Source organism: Simochromis diagramma, unplaced genomic scaffold (genome assembly GCF_900408965.1).
Source record: "Simochromis diagramma unplaced genomic scaffold, fSimDia1.1 OVJJ01000216.1, whole genome shotgun sequence".
NCBI classification, from domain to species: domain Eukaryota; kingdom Metazoa; phylum Chordata; class Actinopteri; order Cichliformes; family Cichlidae; genus Simochromis; species Simochromis diagramma.
In genome coordinates, this window is record NW_024386883.1 from 9,591,444 (window position 1) to 9,612,850 (window position 21,407).

Here is a 21,407-nt window from a genome sequence, read left to right on the forward strand (position 1 = left end):
TATTCTGGTCATATTTTGTGGGGTGACTGGTGACTCCCACATCTAGTGAAAATACTTTGCATTAAGCAGTGATAATGAACCGTCGTGGTGTGTAATCAGAGAGTGGTGAACCACATATGAAGCTGTATTTGAATTATCCAGCTCTAGTCTCTTTTTACACAGTGTGACATCATTATATCAACCCTATGTAGTGATGTGTACACCACAGATGGCTGCTGACCCAGGACAAAGCCTAGGCTTCATTCCACAGTGAATGAATTGCCACCAAGTGGCCATTAGTTGCTATTGTCATTGCTGTTATCCTGTCCTTTTTTTTTTTTTGCCATATTATCAGTGGATTGCCACTTCAGTTGATTGTTAGTCAGACCATGTGACATGCACAGAGGTGATGGATAACTAAAAAGAGACACCCCAAGTGCTTCATTTAATCTTGAATCAGGGAGTTTAAAGGAACAGACAGAACAATGTAGAGTTTAAGGAAAAAATATTGACTGTAGAGTTAGCTTGAAGATAGTTTATAGAATTAAATTATATTGAATGTGGTCCGTGAACTAAATATACCTTTACATATCCATGAATATGCCTTTATGGAGCTTAACAGTAACTAATGCAATCTGAGATCATACAGTGTTTGTGACTCAGTAACAAACGACATCAGAGTAACCTGACTTTCCCTGAATATCTTCACAGTGAGCTCATGACATCCCAAACCACCCAAATTGTTTGGCCTCAGTAATTCATGTCTTTCAGTAAGATTTAAAAAAAAGGTGCCTAGTTAATCTTTCTGTGCATGAAACAAAAGTCGTTTATATAGCTTTGCATGGCAGAGCCTCTTAGAAATGATTAGCTCCTTTCAATCCACATTGCTCTGGGCTGAGAACATTAACTCTTTGTAAAGGCAACTTGCCACATTTTATTTTTATTATTTAGGCACATTTTAAACATTTGTCGCTTCTTACAGATAATTTTATTTTCAAAATTTTCTCTTTTTATATTTGAAGTTTAGCTTCAGCTTGCTTCCAGCTCGCGCCTCTTTCTTTCTTTCTCTCTCTCTCTCTCTTTTTATAAATGAAAACAATACAGGGAAATTAACTTTTCCACTGTTCCGCCATTAATGTGTTCTGACCAATAGGATGTCGTGCATTTCCACCTCGCCCGCCTCCCGCCACGTCTAATTGGCCACCTTGGTCCTCCGTTACCTTTCATCCGCTTCTCTCTCCAGGGAATAAGGTAAGCCGAGTGCGGACGGAGGAAAAGGAAAGCTCATTACCAGAGGTTGCGAGACACGCCAGCTAACCATATACAGGTGAGCCGTCCTTGTTAGTTAGTTAGTGTAACTATCACTGATAAACGAAGAGGAAACCCACTGAAGACAACAAACCAGGAGTAAAGCTACAGTTTGAGGACCGCGAAGGAAGCGGGAATCGGCAGGTACGTTGAGGGTAGTTTAGGGTGGCAGCAGGTGCATCCAGTATCGCCGTGGCTGCTCAGTTTCGGTTGTCAGCTGTTAACCTGTTGGTTTATTAGTGAAAATGTTCGCAGAATACCTGTATGACAGTGACACCTTACAGTCAGACCTCTTGTTGCTGTTGTACAAGTTGTTTTTCCTGTCTGTGGGAAGTTAAAGTGTCCACGAATAAGCTACAGCTGGTCTCAGTTCAGTTTTATTACTGGGAGGTGAGGTCAATAGTAGGATCTGGTGGTATTTAGCAAAGCCCATCTAGGCTGCTTATATCGCTACTTATTTATTTTGTAATACTTAATAAATGTATTATATATGTATGTGTGTGTAAATTAGATGTAATTCTTAATCTATACCTTAACCTTTAAAATGCCATAGTTTTCCTTAGTTTGTAATGTGATGAGGTTTTATCTGCGTTAATGTTAGCAGCTTCTTATTAATAGACATTATTATTACTGTTCATGAATGTTAGGTAACAGTGGGAGATAATAAGCAATATCTGAGTTGACAGCTGACTGATAAGCTTGTAATAGATACTGAGGACTGGAAAGAAACAACCCTAAACCCTAACTACTGTTATCACCATATTAAATTGCTGTGTTGTACCTTACTTACTCATGCTTTGGTTGTTGGTTGAAATAAATCAAAACAACTAAAAAAACATAGTACTGTCCTGCTCTAACCTCACTTCATTACCTTAAATTGATACCTAGCGCTCAATTATGCACAAGGAGGGAGGGAGGGGTGGGGGGGCTTTTTAGCTAATGAGTGGAGTATGTTTTATTTAAAGGGAAACTAGACACTGGTGTTTTGTGTTGGAGCTGAAACTGAGGCACTTAGGCTGTGAGGATGGTCAGATGGTGGGAGCACACTGGCCTCTCTGTGTGCTGCTGTTGCCACTGCTGGAGGATGCCATGCTCGGGGCTGCTGACCTGGCTCAACCCCAGCTACGTCCACAGAGCCTGACCTGACAGCAGCACGCACTCAGATATTTGGGTATAATTATGTAGGCGTAATGCATGCAGAGAGATGAGGGACTTAGCCCAGAGGTGCTTGCATAAACACCTGTTGATCCCAGTCGGCAGCTAGCATGTGGCAATACAAATATTTGGTAATGGTTGCATACAGGTGGCGGCTTGGACTGTAGCCTGAGTAAGTGTTGTTTGCAGGAAGTATAAAGAAGAAAGAAAGCCAGAAACCAAAGATGGAAGCAAATAGCAGAAGGGTAGCGTTATAAATGAGAGTAGGGTCACAAAGCCATGGGGTGTAAATGTAAACTTAGACTGGGTGTTGAAACCTGATCTCAGTCTTACCCTCGCTCTCTCTCTCTCCCTCTCTCTTTCTCTCTCTCTCTCTTTTTTTTAGGGAAAAAAAGTAAAGTATGTAATGTTGTAGGAATTCAACCCTGCATGCGGTATGTTTTTGTTCGACCTGTAGGACATGGTCATTTTTATGTTTATTTTTTTTCCTCGAGCGGTGGAAAATTACTCACACTGCAGCTGAACGTATGTAGTTTTAGATGTTTAAATTCTTTTTGTGACCTTTTATACAACCAACCACTGCAAGGTTGAAGTGACTGGCTTGGCTCTGGGCGTGAGGTTATAGTTCACATAGGTTTCAGATTATTTCTGTAGAAACTGAGGTTTTTGTGGTTGATCCAGATGAAATGGGATTACACAGAAAATCTCATTAAATTTCAGAGACAAAGCAGCTGAAAGTAACAGAAATCTTTAACACATTACTTAACAGCGCAGTAATTAAACCATTATCAGCCTCACTTTGAACTTTGCACGAGGCATCATAGCGAAATAATGGCGTAAGATGTAGCAGGAAGGTCTCTAAGTTGTAATTCAATGAGAAGCCTGTTAGTTTCTGTTAGCCTTAAGTGGATTGTTTACATGATGGAAGTGCAGGCTTGATGTAATATACCTTTTGCTTTGAACCTGAATGATGTGAGACTGATGTGTGAATGGCATTGTTGGTTCCGGGAAGATAAATGTATACCGTTGTGAAAGAAAAAAGTGATATCATGAATGAGTCATAGAATTAGGTGTTAAGTTCACTGGCGTCTTTTGATGAACGAAAGGATTGACGCAGGCATGCTGTAATCAGCTATAAGAAAGAAGTTTAAGAGCATACTAAGTGGCGATTTTTTTTCTAGGGGTTTTTGGTCAGTAGGAACTTAAATATCACCATATTTTTTGCGAGAAATAAAGTACTCTGAGATTTTATTGGAAGTATGTCACAGGTAATACTGCAGATAAAATGTGTGTTTGATTTGTGCCATATCGAACAAATTCACATTTTCTCTCAGGGAGAATTTGATCCCTTACAACTGTGTTTCGTGACATGTTTTGGTAAGCTGAGGTGGCCCGGTGGTTTCTTTTGTTTCCATTTCAACATCCATGTCTTTGTGTTCACAATAATACAAACCGGTACCAATTATTTGACAATTCCAGGGTGGCTGCTTTCACCCCGTATAGAGTGATTTGTTTATCACAGAAGGAAAGATTTGGGAAAAGTGTAATCTGTGCAGTATCTCAAATTGTAACGGTCCACATCTGGAACGTAGTGACCAAGTATAAAAGCAGTGCGTCATTCATTTTAAAAATAAAATGAATCAGAATGTGTTTGTTTGAGGTAAAAGCGAAAACATGTTTGCTGACCAAAGTCCTCAGACACAATGTTATCAAGATTTTAGGGGTAATAAAGTCAGACTTTATTACCTTACAAACTGGACCACTAAAGTCTGACTTTATTACCCAGACTTTATATCTGACCTTATATCATCCAGAAAGAGGTTAGTCTTTCTTAAAGCGTGGGCACATTGTCGTGTTGATACTGTAACATATTAATTAAACCCTAGTTAGAGCTGATGTTAGGTGTTATAATGTTTAGTGGTCCAGTTCGTAAGGCTGTTGAAAGTCGTGCCCTTGGGAAGGTCGGTGTGATAATTGAAGAGGATTTTAGCGTGCCTCTGTGTTTTGTATACGTATTCAGATATGCTCACTTGCACTGGAGTGACTTTCATGAGGTCCTGATGAGGAAATCATGGCAGATCAGTTGATTTTTCTTTTATAGTTGCCTAAAGTAAGAGCACACAAGAGGAAGAGAAAAACCTGCTTGTAGGGTGTATTCAAGCCCAAATTGCCCTACATGATTAATAAGTAATAAACTAAACAAGGGAAGTCTGTAGGTGTTGTTATTAAGTTGCACCAGACGAGCTGCAAATGGAACATTTAGGTACCAAGGTTAGATGCATAACTGGTGTTGACTTTTTTTTTTAAAGCATGCATATGATAGACACTTAGGTGAAAATGTCCTTTTGCCTTTAGATGGTTTCTGTGATGTTGGGCAATATGAGGAAACTTAAGGACTCTTCATCATCATATACCTAGTCATAGTTTTGGATACCCTTTCTCCTTGTTTTGTATTGAATCATTTCTTTAGTATAAAGGGTATAACAATAGTAAAATGATGGCTGATCACATGTAAGTCTTTATTTTAAATCATCACTGTCTATATGCATGCATACATAAAGATGAAGATCGTCTGAGCGCCCTTCACTTTGACCGTCATCTTCTCTCTCCTCATGCATGGATGGCCTTCCAGACATTTGACGGGGTCCTTCACGCTCCGTGTTTGAGAAACAGGCAAGGCTGTCCTCATCACCATCCAGCAGACTTAAACAGATGGAACCTTTTCAGCTCTTTTTGCTTGCTTTTTTTCCCCTCCTCGTTTCCTGTCTTTTACTCCAGGGCTCTGTTCTGCAGGCAATGACGGGGGCTTATTTACAATGGCTTTGACAACTCACTTGTCTGTAGTTGTGAGCTATGGTCAGATCCTCCTTCTTTTGTCAGAGGAGCAGAAAACCCGTTAAAGTCCTACATAATGGACGGACATGAAGAAGAAAAATGGCTGCCAGGGGTTATTACTGGCTAGGGCGAGACCCCCCTTTGGGGAAGCTGAAAAGTGTGTTCGGTTATGTGTGTGCCTTCCTACTCTGGTACTCTTACAGGACCACTCCTGCTCTATTGTTTGGACCTATAAGCCCCTCATTGTTATGTGGTAGTGTCATATGTCATGAGTGCATTTTGCATGTGTGTGGTAAAACATAGAGTAACCTACTTGTATGGGCAGCTTTTAAAAATACATCCTGAATCTTTTTTTCCTGCTTTTTTTAGGAGCTGTGTAGATAGAATTGCAGCAGCACATTAGATAAAGGTCTTTTACACTCACAAAGTATTTAAAGGTGCCCCGAGGGGTTGTCTTTTATACAAACAAAATCAAGGGGCATTTTTTGTTGTTTCAAAGTTGTGTTGCAGATTTCTTCCTCTCTGTCTGTGGATCATTGCTGGATTTTTTTCAATGAAAACCCTGAACTTGTTGATAGATTGAACATAGTTGCATGCATGTGCATCATTGTTAGCATACATGAGACAAATAAACACTACAAAAGTGCTGACATGATGACACACAAGGGCAAAAACTTCACTGGGTACTTTTAATTATAAGACATCGTGTTATTGCCTTTTCGAAAGTATATCCCAGCAGAACCTGGACTGTAAAAATATATTTTCTATACCATATCTTTTTTTAATCTTTTCTTATCTTATTGATTTCTTGTTGCTTATCCAACAACAAATTCAGTGCCCTACACATTCCACTCTTTTTGCAATAACTTAAGATTTACATGTGATTAAATATGCAATTTTTGTTTCTTTCTGCATGATATAAAAGCAGATTATTCTATAAATATTTGAACTGACCAATTTAAATTCTGCATAAATAGAGAAAATAATGCATTGCGTTATTTGTCAAGAACAATACATGCAGCAAATCCATCAGGACAAATCCAAATCCAGCACAGCGCTGGACTTAAATGCTGCATACTGATCACGGATTATTACTTTACAGTTGTAAAATCTCTAATGAATAACACTGGGGATTACGCTATTGCTTTTTTCACTGTGGTTTTCACAGCAGAGTATTCAGTAAAAGGCAGGAAGGCGCACAGTCTGTGGGGTGTGTGCTTGGGTCTGTGCCATGCCTGCAGGTCTGCTTTAGGGTCCTCTCAGGTTTCATAGCCCCTGATGAAAAGGTGTGGGTGAGGGGTTGTCAGTGAGACCTGAGCTGGCCAGGGACGCATTAATGTGGCTGTGATATTGACTAATAAAAGAGGCCTTTACAGCTGTCCGACGTGGCTGGAACTAACCGCTTGATGTCTTTTTTGTGTGTGTGGTTGTCCAGTCAGTGCTGACATAGCTTCAGCACGTTGCACACATCAAAATGATAAATTAGTGTGGGCTAAAGTGATTGTACAGTGGATTGTTTAGTTGACATTCTGCAATAGAATTATGATTTCAGTCATTTGTCATGCAAAAATAAGCCTCTGTGATGACAAAATTTATTGCTGTTCTCTGTTTCATGCCAGTGTGAAATGAATATCTTTTTTTTACGTTTAAAATACTCATGATTAAAGGAAAAATGAGTATAATCGTGAGCTGCCCTTCTGAAGTAATTTAAGACAGATTTCTTTTTGATTTTTCTCTGCCAGAAATGGTCCTGTTTAATATTACATGCAATCTGTCTTATTCCTTTGGACCTTTCAGACTATTAATATGCCATCTGACTAGAACAGGCCAAGCCACAAGACAAATCTTAAAAAAACGCAACCAAGACATATAGTCAGTATGTAATAGTATATATAACAGCACTGTGAAAAAATACTGTTTTAAGTATTTTTCCCTCTTGAATAGCTTTTTTTTTTTTATTTTTTTAGAAAAGACATTAATGTTAACCCCTGTAGTCACTTCAGTGTTTCTACATCACTCTATTTTTCTGTAGCAGGTTACAAAGTCCAAATTGAGTTGCACTGTTTTCTAGTGAAGTTTAATCTCTGTGTGATTTGTTTTAAAGTCTCCACACCATCCTACTCCTTCTCCTTACCCCCTTTTTCATCCCCCGCTTTGAGGTAGGAAACCTGCACTGCCACTAGCAACATGAGCCCATTGTGATCAGTACCCCTAAAATTAACCACAGTGGTAAACTTGGTGCTGAGAAAGACTATAGAGATTAGGAATCGCTTGACTCCTGAGCATGATAATCAGCACTATTAGGTTACTGAATGTGTTTCAAAAGCAAGATAATTAGAAGTTAATACCAAGTATTTCACCTTGGCAGAGGCGTTGGTATAATGTGAGGCGTATGCAGAGGTGTGGGTGGCACTCTGTAATTATCAGGACATTAGACACACATTTGTTCTTTTGATACACCTTTGTCATGTGCTCTGTCAGTGAAACTACTTAGGCAAAGGTGGGACGAATGCAGAAAACTCAGTTCATGTCGCAACAAAGAAATACTGTACTCCAGATAAAATAATAACTCTGCTTTTAGTTGTTTCTTTTTCATTATATAGTTCTCTGCAGCATAAAGAAAACTTCTCAGAGCAAAAGCGCTTAGCCAAGATTACTTAGTTTGAGAGACTTATCAGCCTGTTGAGGGAACAAATTCTTTGCTTGTGATTGCATTATGATGGGAAAATGGGCTTTATACCAGCTGTCTATCTGGGGCTAGTAAGCAAAGTGCTGTGACTATAACTTCACATGGATACTGTGGTACCATGTGGTTTTAAATTTTAGCCGAGATGCTTGAATTAGTGTATAGACCTATCAGCTACATTTGTATTAGTATAATTTGCTAACTGTAGATGTGTTTCTGTGTATTTTTATTTGTTATTTGAAATGCTCAGGGACTGCAGATGGAAATTAGCTAGCAGCTAAATCTGGTATAATGCACCTCCTCTCTTAGGAGATTAATGTTTTGTTTGTTTGGACATGGTCCCCGACAAATAAAGTGGAAAATGAAAGGAAACTTCTGTTCCTGGAAGGAGAGGAACAAGGTTCACAGATGTTTCATTGGTTCTGGCTCGCGCTCGAACATGCGGTCAGCCCAGCTAGTTGCGGGAACATCAAGCAGGCACTCTTCGCCTTTTGACTCACATAAAACTGCTAGGCTCGGAGGTCATGCCATGTGGCAGCCATCTTTCTCCACAAACGTCACCTGTCTTTCAGGTTTCAGAGTTGAGTCCCGGAGTTGGCAACAAAACACACAGTCTTCAGGGTCAGTCAACGTTCTTCTGGTGTGGAGAGTCCCCAGGCAAAAGGTAGGAAATGCCTCGTGCTGGGCCTTGTTGCACAAAGAGAACTCACAACTTCCTGAGGACAGGGGTCTACAGGAGATTTTGTCTTCTTCTTCTTCAGCCTACACACCAACTGAGTGGTGGCGTGATATTCTATACTGTGTGTGTTGTACTGAGGGAAACTGTCACTGCAAAAAGTCACTGTCATTTCAAAAAGATAAATGATCTACTTCAGGCACGCATCAAAACTGAGGAAGTAGGTATCACTGGAAGTGTTTGGTACTGGCTTGTTTACTATGTGGTCATGAAAAAATATGTGGAGCATGCTTAAAGCTGGGAATTAAGAATTAAAAAAAAAATCTGTCATTAAGCTGCCCACTAGATTAAATGTACTTTGTGTGCATGTAGAGTGGAAAGATGATTAGCAGGGGTGAGGAGGTCAACTTACAGCTTGCTAGATCTGTTGCAATAAAGTGTAGTAGCATCTGATCATGGGTCAGCTTGAGCATTTTAGCTTCTGTTCTTTTTGTTAACTACCTTGAGAGATGTGATCAAACCACTTGTTTGTTTTGTGTGCTTGTAGGCATTTTCAGTTAGCAAATTAGTATTTTAGGAAGCAGAAAGTTTATTTAGTGTGGTGGCTAAATTGCTCTAATCTTGGTGTCTCTGTACCTGCAATGTTTATGCATGAAAGTACTTCTTTAGATAAACAGGAATTTAAAGTCAGACACCAGATGGTTTCTGACAAGTAACTGCCAAACAGTGAGGTGGTTTCCAGTCATGTTTATGTTCCAGGCACTTTATTCACTTGGTTACTATAGCAGATGAAATGCATCCTTCTCAAAAGGAAATCTGCTGGAAACCCTCACTTGTTTTACACTTTAAGAGGAATGAGTAGGAGACATGAGTGTAAATAAAGAAGAAAGAGACTGAGTGACATTAGAGCCTGGGATGCCAAGGCTAAAAAATTATAGAAATTAAAGGAATAGTAGATTAAAGGGATTAAAACAAGTGATTATGAAAAGAATAAGTTATCAATTTTTCTGTTTAACTACCTGATTAATTGACTGAGTTACTGCTTGCAGCTCTGCCTGTTAGTCAGGCTCTGGTAAGGGGCCTTCATCTCTCCTTGGCTTAATCCGGTTGTTCTATCAGGGTGGGTAATCCTGATAATTTGCACTCATTGAGCGAAAACAAAAATGTGGAGAATGCTGGCCAATTTAATTTGCTCGATTTCATCTGCCATTTGGAGGGTGTTAAACTGAGCGGGGAGGTCACAGTGGCCAAGTGGGTTCTAGATTAAACATTCAAAACTCCTTCCTCAAAAATATGCTTTGGATCAGATCTGTTGTTCAGTGTCAAGTTGGAGGCAGAGGGAGAAGTGCATATTTACTGTTTGCCCACACAGACTGCCTCTATCTGCCTTCCCGGTTGTTTTGCAATTCAAATCTCCTAATGCAACACTGAGCAAATTTCCCCTTGTTGTCCTTGATGAAGCTGCTGCTCTGTATCCGGACTGTCCTTTTCATGCATCTAAAAGCATAGTGCCAGGTAAAAAGAGGGAGATTAGAGGCATGTCTGCTACTTTCATCATGCCACTTTAGATAGTGATCAAACAGTTTCTTATACGTTTTCCTTTTTTATCCTCATGTTTGTTTTCTCCTTTGTCTCCTTCCTTTCCAGACTTAATGTCACTGACATGCCCAGCAGCAAAAGCTCCATGCGTGAATGACTCCTGTTGTCAGTAAGCTTTTGCCACTGACTGCAGTGACTCTGCATTTATGTGCTCTTTGTGGAAAGGAATTCAACAAAAGCAGGACAAAAACATGTTATTCTACTGGCAGAGTTTATTGGTTAAATATTTTTTTTTGTGCCTGTGACTGGATGCAGGCTTAGTTTAATGGACCAACACAAGCACAGGTGTGCATTCAGGGTGGGTGGAGCCTGTTAGGTAACCAAACTAGGGCTGTAGCTGAATATTTGAATGTTGAGGTTCGTTCATTGCATAAGTGCATGGATGGAAGTTTCAGGATTTGCGTGTTTCTTCTTCTTTTTTTCCTTCTTTTTTTATACATGTGGAGGTACCTGCAGCCTTAACTCTGATGCCTTGCTCTCATCACTCTGGCGTGAAGCCACGATCGTTCTTCTTCACTTCATGTCATAGTTACAAACTTAGCGACTTTTCATAGCGCTTTAGAAAAAAAAAGCTATCAAAGGCGTTTCTCACTCCAGGCACGCCTCTCTCTTTTCCTTTGTACAATTTAGAAAGCTGCAACACCCAAAATAAGTGTGTGAAAGAAGAAAATTACAAGCATCCTGTTGCTTTGAACTTTCTCCCTGAGCGATAATTTCACTTGTCCATTTAGCCAAAATCACAGCACAGCCATTATCTTTATATAACATGTGTACAGCGATTTTTTTCTTTCCTTTTTTTTTGTGAGATGACAACGTAGTAAAAAAACATGTGACTCAAGCAGGAAACCCACATTTATATTTGTCAGCTGGACAAGCTTCAATAGAAGTGAATGGGGAAACGTGGTAAATATTTATTACTTGAGAAACTGCTGTTACAACAACTCGTGGGAACACTTCTTGTTTTGGTGTGTTTGATTGACAATTGACAATCTTCCAAACTCGAGTTACTGAGTGAGCAAAAGCCTTTGTAGGAGTGTGCAGTGCCCTTCCTTGATGCTTGGATCTCAGCAATGAGGGAGTGTATTTACTGTTAGAGTCTGGAATGCAGGTTTTCCCTCAAAACCGGTCTCTGAAATGCTTCTGTTATTTTCTGTGTTCTACGACTGTCCATTCACTACTGATAATTGCCTCACATTATATAGGTACAAGGGAGCAGTAAGGCCTGACCAGGAATGCTGTTGTCTTGGAGTGCCGTTGGTCATTTAGTACTGTAACCTGACTTTAGCCACTCCAGGAGGTTGAACAATTATGAGAGGGGAAAACGCCCATTTCTACTTATGTCCTCGGAGCGTCTCAAAGGTAATAGGATAGTATGTTGATGTGAAAATTTACGATCTGTGTGGCAGCAGATGGATGGGGATGAGATTTTGGATTTTCCATGACTGCAGTAACAAACCTTATAAACCTGAGGCTAGACCCGTAGTACGTCACTGTGTTGCTACTAAATGGCTGACATGGTTCTTAGAAGAAGGGTTGGTAAATTCTGATTAATCAAATAACTAAATCTAAAGTGTGCTTGGTCTCTGCACTAACAGTCATAATTGGTGCTTAGGCATCTTTGCAAATATTCGCCATTGGCACATTGTTAACCTGGCACTTCTGCCCATGCATATTCCCTCAGTAGAGGATTAAATATTTAACGTCATTATGTAATCAGTATTGAAACGAAAACTTTGTCCTTATGATATAACAAAGCTTCACTACAGGCCTGTTTTTCCTGTCTGGAGGTGTCATGAGAACTTTTGGATTGCAAATCGAAATTAAGCCGCGTTGAGCACAGTGGATAGGAAAAAGGGCAGTCCCTTTTCAACGTGTTTGTCTCAGAGTATGCCAGACATAGATGGTCTAAACTTATCTTTTAAATCAAATAGTGACCTCATTGCTTTGCTGAGGGCTCACAGTTCTGTGATCTTCTCTTATGCACTTTTGTATTCGACCAGGAAGTGTCCCGCAGGCTGTCTCTTATCAGATGTTCATGTACTATCTACACAGGCCAACAGGTGAGCTCACTGCCAGTTTAATAGTATGAGTAATATTTAGATACAGCAGTTTAATTAACAACTTTTGTAAGAACCGTGTAGAAATTGAGAATTTCTTCCAGTGGACACTAGAGCACAAGAGACGCCATTGCGAACTAACCATTAACATAACTGATAACTGAATTCTCAGAGTGGCCTGAGGTCGGGATGTGATCTGAAAGAAACGACAAGTAAAATTGGGGTTTTGTGTAATGATTATAACAGCCTGTTTGCTTTTACCTGCAGTACATGTTCTCGCTGCTTATCAAGCACATTCCTTGTGCTTCTGCCAAGCTCCCAATCCAGCCAATCAGCCTGCGATAACGCACTAAGTGCCATGTCACCATAAAGGGTCAGGTGTTTGCCCCGCTGATCAATATTGTCATGAGTGTAAAGTCAGCTATAAGAAAAGAATCTACTTACGTTTGCTAATTGGCACTACACGCACATAGTAAAGCTGAGACTCATGGGAATGACCAGTATTTAGTTGTAAACCAAAGCACTGGATTTAACTTTAAGGTAATCATGGCAGTTCACTTGTAGTCATTTAAAGGTAGCCCAGCTAGTAGTTGATGAGACATTTTGCTGACATCATGATGACTTGAGCACAGTGTGTTAGAGATTAGATTTCATAATCAGGGTTTTTGCCCCAGTCCATTCAACAGAAGAAAATCTGCACTTACCCTTAATAATAACTATATGAAATAAGTAGTATTTCTAATGCTCAATCTTTTAAAGTTTAATTATAGAAGCAGATATGTGAGTTAGGCTGAGGCTGCTACTACATCTGACATGTTCTGCAGTAAGGATTACTACAGGAATACACACCTAAATTAACTGTAAACTCCATGCTTTAAAATCAGAGTTAATTAGCTTCTTAATAAAGACCAGGAAACTGGGGTTACACTGATTTCCATTGTAAACCCTCAGAGAGCGTTAGACTGCAGCTGCTTTTGAAAAACCTGAGAACCAGGTCATATCATGTAGCCTTTGTGCTATAGAGAAGCCCATTAACAGCTTTACCCTGGGTTTACCAGCATTAATGCATTTTATGAGTAGTGTATTTTATACTGTCTAGGTGCAGATGCATAGCGTCTTGCATAAGGATTTCCAAATCCTCTGCACTATCTCTGTGATTATTTTTAGTTTTTGTTTTCTTGTTTACTTCTTTTATGTTGTTCATTAGTAACACATGTCTTCATGTGGTCTTTCCTGAAGATAGTATTTACTCTTATATTGGCATATATTCTTATTTGCTCTTTTTGGTTTGAAGTCGGTGTTCATACCTTGTCCATGACATTGATAGTGTAAGATTAGGGATTGGTCTTACAAGAACAATACATGCTCTGTAAAGTCACTTTCTCTCCAGGAAGTCTCCACCTCTGCGAATTCACGTCCTCATGGTGAAGCCACGTGGTGTTGTAGCCCCAGCAGCAATGCCGCCATGTGTGATATCCAGTGTTTGCTATGTGTCTATAGTCAGATCACAGCTCGTTATGTAACATGGCAGAGATGGTCACTGCCACCAGGCGACACTGAGCTCACTGGTAGAGAATGTCAGCTGAAGACGTGAAAGTGGTCAGTAAAACGTGGCTACATTGTTACTGGATTTTCGATACTTAATGTAAAGCTATTTAGGTTTCAGTATATGTGATCTTTTATATGTGTGTATATCATAAACAGAAGATGTAAGCATGCATGTCTTAATAATAGTTGTGGTGTATGTATTGGCACCAACAAATCTGTGACTCTTGGATGTCAGATGTGAGTGTTTGTGTTTGATTTTGGGATGGAGAAAACAAAGATGAAGGGAAACTGAGTCTCTCCCCCCCCCTATTTTTCTACACTTTATAGATAGAAGTTAATAAATAATAAATAATAATAAAAATAAAATAATTGGTACCCTGCTTGACGAGTTGAGCGACACGTAGTGCTTAAAGAAAAGACAGAGCTGAGCTGGATGAAGATCAAATGGAGCACATTATCCTCCCTGTTTAGACTGCTAACAGTGTCTTCAGTGACAGCTGAGAGATCAGGGCTGAGCTGTGAGGGCTGACACTCAGGACCCAAGAAGAATAGACAACTTTTTTCTTTAAAGATAACTTTTTTCTGTAATGAAGGAGTCATTGAGACTTTCCCCACCTCTAACCAGGAAGTGGGTCATTTGTTATTGTGCTTTTTTGTGGTGTTTGTCTCAGCTTCCTGTAGGGACCAGTCTCTTCTTTCTCACTTGCTGTCGCCATGGCTCCTTTGTTGTTGACGGTATCACGCATTTACAATCACTTTTTATCTGCTGCCCTGCACTGGTGTCTTCTGAATATTCTGAATATCTTCTGAATATTCTACAAATTAATTCCAAAATATTCAAAGTGGCATGCCCAAACAAAGATTGTCGTCTGCTTAACTGTGATGAAGGTAGGGTCATAATTGTTATTCAGCAACAACATGAAAGCATGCTAAAAGCATCCTGCCTTGTATCGGTGGTTCAGGCTGGTGATGGTGGTGTAATAGTGTGGGGGATATGTCCGTGCCACACAAGCGTTTTTTTAAACACCACAGCCTACATTGAGTATTGTTGCTGACCATGTCTGTCCCTTCATTAGCATAATGCACACATCTTCTGATGGCTGCTTCTGGGAGGTTAATGTGTCATGTCAGCTCAGATCATCTCAAACTGCTTTCTTGAACATGACAATGAGGTCACTGTACTGAAATGGTTTTTCACAGTCACCAGATCTCAATCCAATTGAACACCTTTGGGATACAGTGGAAATTGGATTCATGGATGTGCAGTTGACACATCTGGAGCAACTGTGTGATGTTGTCATGTCAATATGGAGCAAAATCTCTGCAGAATGTTTCTGCCACCTTTTTGAATCAGTGCCATGAAGGCGATTCTGAAGAAAAAAGGTGGTCCGACCTGGTAGTAGCATAGGACACCTAATAAAGTCTGTATCTAAATGATCAGATTATCTTATCAGGCCACAGGCCAACGTTTAGTTTATTGAGATATATTTGCAATTGGCTGTTTACTATCTTTTTACATCTGGATTTTGACCTAGGTCAGTATGTTCTCAGATTTTATTACATATACCAAAGACTGAAAAGGATATGGAGCCGAAATTATGAATTTGCACGGCCCATTTTTAGACTGAGGCTCCATGCAGACTCGCCTTCACACAAGTAAAACCCAATAGTCTGTAGGCTCTTACTATTCTAGTGCAGTGGAATTCCTACAGTATCCAGTTAAACTGACCATGACTAGATCACATTGCAAAGCCCTGGGGGGTCTTTAATACAAAAGTAATTGTCTTCTCAGAGGCCAGTTGAGAATAGTTTATCATTCTTAGAGGCCTGTACTCATTTTTGAGCCAAGTGCTGCGAGGCACGATGCAGTTCCTGGTTAATCATTGACCAGGAAGGATACAAAATAACTTTGGTGCATGTTATTAATATACGCTTATTGCCCTTGTTGGGTTTTCTGTGTGTCTCATCTTTGGCGTTTACGTAAGCACAGCTAAACTAAAGGGATGTTAGTAATTTGCATCTATGCAAACACAAAAGGAGTGTCATAGTTGCACAAACATGCATTCAGTGTTTGGCGTTGCAAACATATTGCTTTTTTTTCTTCTATACTTTCTTTTTGTTAAAACAACAACAACAACATGAAGTGGACTCAGTGTTGATATTGTCAAGTATTTAGGCCAGATCAGGGCAGGAATGCAGAGCTTATTAGAGTGTGACAGCTTGTCTTGGTCAGCTAGAGATTTTAGCCACTGATGTGAGCACTGCCCAGCAACAGTTTCACAGTTTCTCTCCACAGCTCTCACTGTTTAATCATTGTGGTTCATACATATGTGTGTCTGACACACGCATACACAAAGAAGTACACTGCTGGTGCTAATGATAACACTGCATGGCAAGCCCCTTTCCTTTTCCCGCAACCAGCCGCTTTGCTCTGTCAGAGCTCAACATACATCCACTTCCAGCTTTTCAAATACGGCTTCCTCCCTGCTTCTGTTTGATTGAGGACAATAGAATGATGCCCTGTTGGTCCTCTGGGAGGCTCTTGTCCAGAAGTGAAGTCATGTTTCTAACTTTTATTTTAATTTGAGCTTGTGTTGAATCTCTTTTGCCTCCCTGGTAGTTAGGTTTTGTGGATTTCAGTGAAAGGGAATGTAGGTTAAAGCACTATGTGCCTATTTCACTGAGAGTAAGTGAAGAATATCACGGCTCGTAGTCTTGATGAAGGCCTTCATGAGCCAAAAAGTTCTTTGGCTTCTAATTTTGCACATTGAGTCAAAGCTTTGCTCTGTGAGTCTTGGTCTGCTTCTCATCAACTTAAATATCTGTCATTTCTATTTGCTGTGGTTGAACTTTTCTCAGACGGAGTGTATGTTCTGCTCTGCAGGAAGGCTCCGCTCAGTGCTGCAGCTGATATATATCCAAACACAGTGGGAGTTGTGGGCAGTAGTGTCCACATACAGCCCAGGATTGGTTTTCAAACTGCCAATCTGGTGTGCCTTTATTTTTGTTTTTGTCAAAAGAATCACAAATGTGTAATTAGTATAATCACCAAAGTCAGAAGAAAAAAAATGATGATAATAATATAATAATAAGATGTAATGATTTACTGTTTGTGATGGAAAAACCTTTTTCACCAACAGCAAGACAGCAGAGCATGAAAATCGCTTTCCGTAGTCCTTTATCACCCAAGTATCATACAAGCCACCTGGACTTATTTTTGTAATTTTGTAATTTGCAAAATAATTAGATGCTTATCGTTCAGGAGAATACTGCAGTGACTTCCTGCGTGTTAACTGCAGGCATATATAAAAGTGACTGTGTGATGTTTTAGTGGTGAGAGAAACAGCCAATGTGGCGGGCATACTGGCGCTTTTACAGTCATTTAAAGAGCACTTGTAAAGTGGGGCCCACCACCAGGAGGGTCAACAGAAATCTTGACGTGTCTACAAAGGTTCAGAGGTTTTGTTGACTTTACAAAGATAAACCTTTTGAATATGGCTTAGCTATGAGCCATATCTGTTATAGAAAGCTGTTAAGTTCATGACAGTGTTAAATAGGACTAATTTGCGGTGGATTCTGGGTAAACTAAGTCCTTTTTCAAAGTTAAAAACTATACAGACACATGTCATTACTCTGCTTTGAGGACTGTAGCAGAAAATGCTTGCCTTCTGGAAAAATGAGACAACTGCAGTGACATGGTGCTGGAAAAACACTTGTTCAATATTCTAATTAAGAGCAACAGTACCAACAGTAGTTTGTGGGCTCATAACAGAAGCATTTGTTGCGGTCTGTCTGGGGGGGTGTCCATCAACCAACCTGTTGTCATTTTTCTCAGAAGATGTAGCAGGGCCAGCAGGATTAACCGTTTTAATAGTTTCTCCCTGCATATTTGTCTTTCTTTCTTTTGATCTTCTTGGCATCCTCTCTTTTTCTATTTCTGCCTTCTGAGAGTCATATCTGTTTCTCAGAGACTTGGTGGTCCAGTCTCGTGGCTTTATGGTGAAGGTCACGCTGGAACACGTAATCACCAATAAAAGACATTAAAAAAAAAAGAAAGAATTTAACACCCCCCTCCCATACTTCATTCCTCCCTCTCTAGATCAGCCTAACCTCTCTTCCTCTCATTTGTTGGTTTTATGAATCCCGTCTTCCTAACAAAATAAAAACGAGCTCCTCCTGTGACCATTTCTTTTAAACATAAAAAAAAAATCTGCTTTTTGAATAGCCTGCAGTTCTTAAATTTTTTACTCTCCCCTCCATCTGCCATGATATAGTCCTTAGCTCAGTTGCCAGGCAGAAAGTGGTCATGAGCTTATCCTTGTTTATGCGTAACCTCAATATTTAAGGTCAACCCCTCTCATGGATTTCTTTTGTAATCACGTGTGGAAATTGCTTTAAGCTCAAATCTAGCTCAACAATTGACCATTCAACATACTTGAAGCCAACTTTGCTTGCCTGTTTGCTTTTTTAAGTGTTATTATAGTCAATTTTCTCAGTGATAATGCTACAGTTTTACATGCTAATGTTTCTTTCCTTCTCTCAGCATGATCATAAACAAAAGTTAGAGTACATTTACAACAGGTGGAGTCAGCCAGCAGTGAAATCACTAGAACATCGTGGATGTGGCTGACAGTAACAAAGATCCCGCATAGCGGAGCACTAGTGGTGCCAGCCTCAATAGAAAACAACAGTGAAAGCAACAAGGCTCTTTATACAACACTACACAATCACGCAGGAGTTTTGAAAGATGAGGTTATTGTTGACTCGTGTGACTGACTGATTAGTGTCGTGTTGCAATGCTAAGGTTTAAGTCTTCTTTTAATATTGTGCCTTTTGTGCCCATTTTGACCATATTGACATGGTGAACATGCTTTACATTTGTAGGTTTAAAAAGAGGCCACTTATCTCAAACCAACACAAATACTGCAGTACTCCTGTGTGATATTTTTGTTTGTGTGATGGCCAGTTTATGAGTTTATTAAGAAATACAGAGGAGACTTGTAGAAATTGTGGAAAGAGGAAAATTAGGATGAAAGTGGGGGATAGCTGTTCTTTGTGACTGTTTTTCTTTTTTTTTTCCCTCTGGGGTGGAGGCTGGGAGGTCACCCATACACCCACCCGACCCACCACCATTATCCCCTCCCTCCTGCCTTGGCTAGTCTCCATGTGCCGGGCTCAGGGCCTTGGGAATGAATGGCGCCCGGGCTGTGCTCCGTCTTTGAAGCCAGCCAGGAATGCGAGGCCTCTTTTTTTTCCTCCCCTCTCTCGCTCTCTGTTGTTTAGGCGGCCGGCAGCACTAGCAGCTATCTGCAGCAGTGAAATATTCCCTCCGCTGCGCTCATTGTGCATCGGAGAGCCGGACGTCATTGGCTAGCCAATCAGTGGTCCCCGCTAGGCAGCCTCGGGTCTCAGTGGGGGGAGAAGGAACCCGCTAGAAGTCTTCTCTCTAATATCTGGCTCTCCTGGTTACTTGGTCTGGTCCCTCTTTAGAAGACGAACAATGTTCTGAATGAGAAACAAGCATGGAAATCAATTGGCAAATCTTTATTTCAGATTAAACTTAGGAAACACTCTCTTTTTCAGATGGAAATCAGGAAGGGCAGTGACTTTGACTCAGAGTTCTGGTGAGTTTTTCTTTTTCCTTTCTTTCTGATGGTGCTCCCTAAAGTTTATACATTTTCAATCCAATCTGAACACAGTAGAGCTCCAGATTAGTTCCCTCTCCGTTTTGCTGCTGTGACACTTGGTCTGTTTTTCTAACTTGTGTTCAGCTTTCCTGTTGTCATTGTTCACTTCTCTTGTCTCTTGTTGTTGTGGTTTGCGTGTGAGAGTATTTGTCTGGGCCGGTCACCCTCTGCCTTACCCTCCCTCCTTCTCTCCCCTCTGTACATTTTGTCACTGCCTGTCCCCTCCATCACTTCCACTTCAGCGCTCCCCTGTTTGGGAGCCTCTCTCTGTTCACAGTGGAAATAGGATGGCTAGAAAACACACACACACACAAAGGCACACGCAGAGTAACACACTACAGATCAGAAGGCCCTTCATAAACACATGGGATACCCCCCTTAATACTGTAGTTTAGCTGTGAATGGCTCTTGGGAGGTGGGTTTTGTGTATATGCAAAACGGCCGCCTCGGATTATCTGTAATGCAGTTTTTTTAATACCAGGCAAAAAACCTGGAAACACTGGGAAAAAAATAAATTCTGAAAGCGATTGTAGGGAAGCTCAAGTCATCATTGTGGTTTGTGAATGAAATAATTCCCGATTACACAGGAAACAAAATCAGTTGAGCAAAATCTGGTCGCTGGTGAGCCCTAAAACTGGGTTGGTTGGCTTGAATCTGTTATATTAGCAGCGTTTGCTTTTGTGTATGCATGACAGGTGTGTGACTATAAACTTTGATGACATAGTGAAAGAAATGCATGCAGGTCATGGGAGAGTCCACTGTAACGCTCAAACGCCGCAGTCACTTGCCAGAGCTGGTTTTTGTATGAGGATGAACTGCAGTGACTATATGAACAAATATCCACTGCAGAACTCAAAATGCAGTAAATAAGTATATAAAATGTAAATTTGATTGTTTCTATTCAGTTCCTGATCAAACAGGAAACTGGCAGAATCTATTTGTTAGCAGCACATCACTCACATAGGCACGTGGCCTCAACATTAAATAGTATATTGTATATACATGTCAGAACAGTTACCTTTAGAGTGGAGCAATTACATTTCCATAATGTTGCAGATAAAAAGTGTCATTTGAAATGGTGTGACACTAGCGGTGCAAAGCATCTTCCAGTCACGGGGTCAGGTGGTGAACTTGATAAAATCTGAAAAATTTTACATATTTGCAGATATTGCTTCTGAAACATTTAGATTTACATTGAAGGAGAGGATAGTGATCTTTTTTTATAATTAAATAGTGCATTGATCATTGATTATTATGTTGCTCTTAACATATCATATTTTAGACAGTCATTTGACAAAACAAATACATAAATCAAATACTGCGGTGTGCAGTGAATAAGAGGAAAACAAATGTTTTTATGAGCCACTTGTGTATAACAATGCATTATACACCTGTCACATGACTAATCCTCAGGTGCTTCTGTTCTTCTATATGAAATTCCTGACATTTTTTCATGAGTGTGCTGCAACGTGCTCTGCTAGTCTCAGGGAACTTAATTAGAGGTCTTATTGATGCAAAACGGCAGACCCCTTCAACAGGTGGTTAACTGCACTGACCCACAAAACCAAGCTGGCGTGAACTGTAAGAACCCTAAAACAAAAAAAATGGCACGAAACTTGTCTTGCTCACATAATAGTGCTAATTTTGAGTACATGTTGAGGCAGACAAAGGTGTAATTGTGTTAAAGGGAGTGTACTTTAACTATCTAAACCTGTTTGATTGATACTGTTTTAGTTTGCTTTTGATTACAAAATACTATCTCACATGCATTAATAAGAAAAAAATATTAATGTTATTCGCCTGTAAGCCTAATGTGAACAACATGAACACTTTAAACCTGATGCTCTTAGCTCTCTGCTAGAAGAAAACGAATACTA

At 40.1% G+C, this 21,407-nt stretch overlaps 1 protein-coding gene across 9 annotated transcripts in view; it reads left to right on the top strand.

Moving 5' to 3' along the window:
- The first annotated feature begins 1,209 nt into the window (after positions 1-1,209).
- shroom1 (shroom family member 1) overlaps positions 1,210-21,407 on the top strand; it is a 31,780-nt gene continuing 11,582 nt past the window's right edge. For 2 of the 9 annotated variants that reach the window (XM_040032190.1, XM_040032191.1), the window contains exon 1: positions 1,211-19,467. The gene's annotated coding sequence lies outside the window, so the exon portion shown is untranslated. Of the gene's footprint in view, positions 19,468-21,407 lie in introns of all 9 variants that reach the window. The other 7 variants (XM_040032186.1, XM_040032185.1, XM_040032184.1 and 4 more) reach the window with 7 other exon arrangements.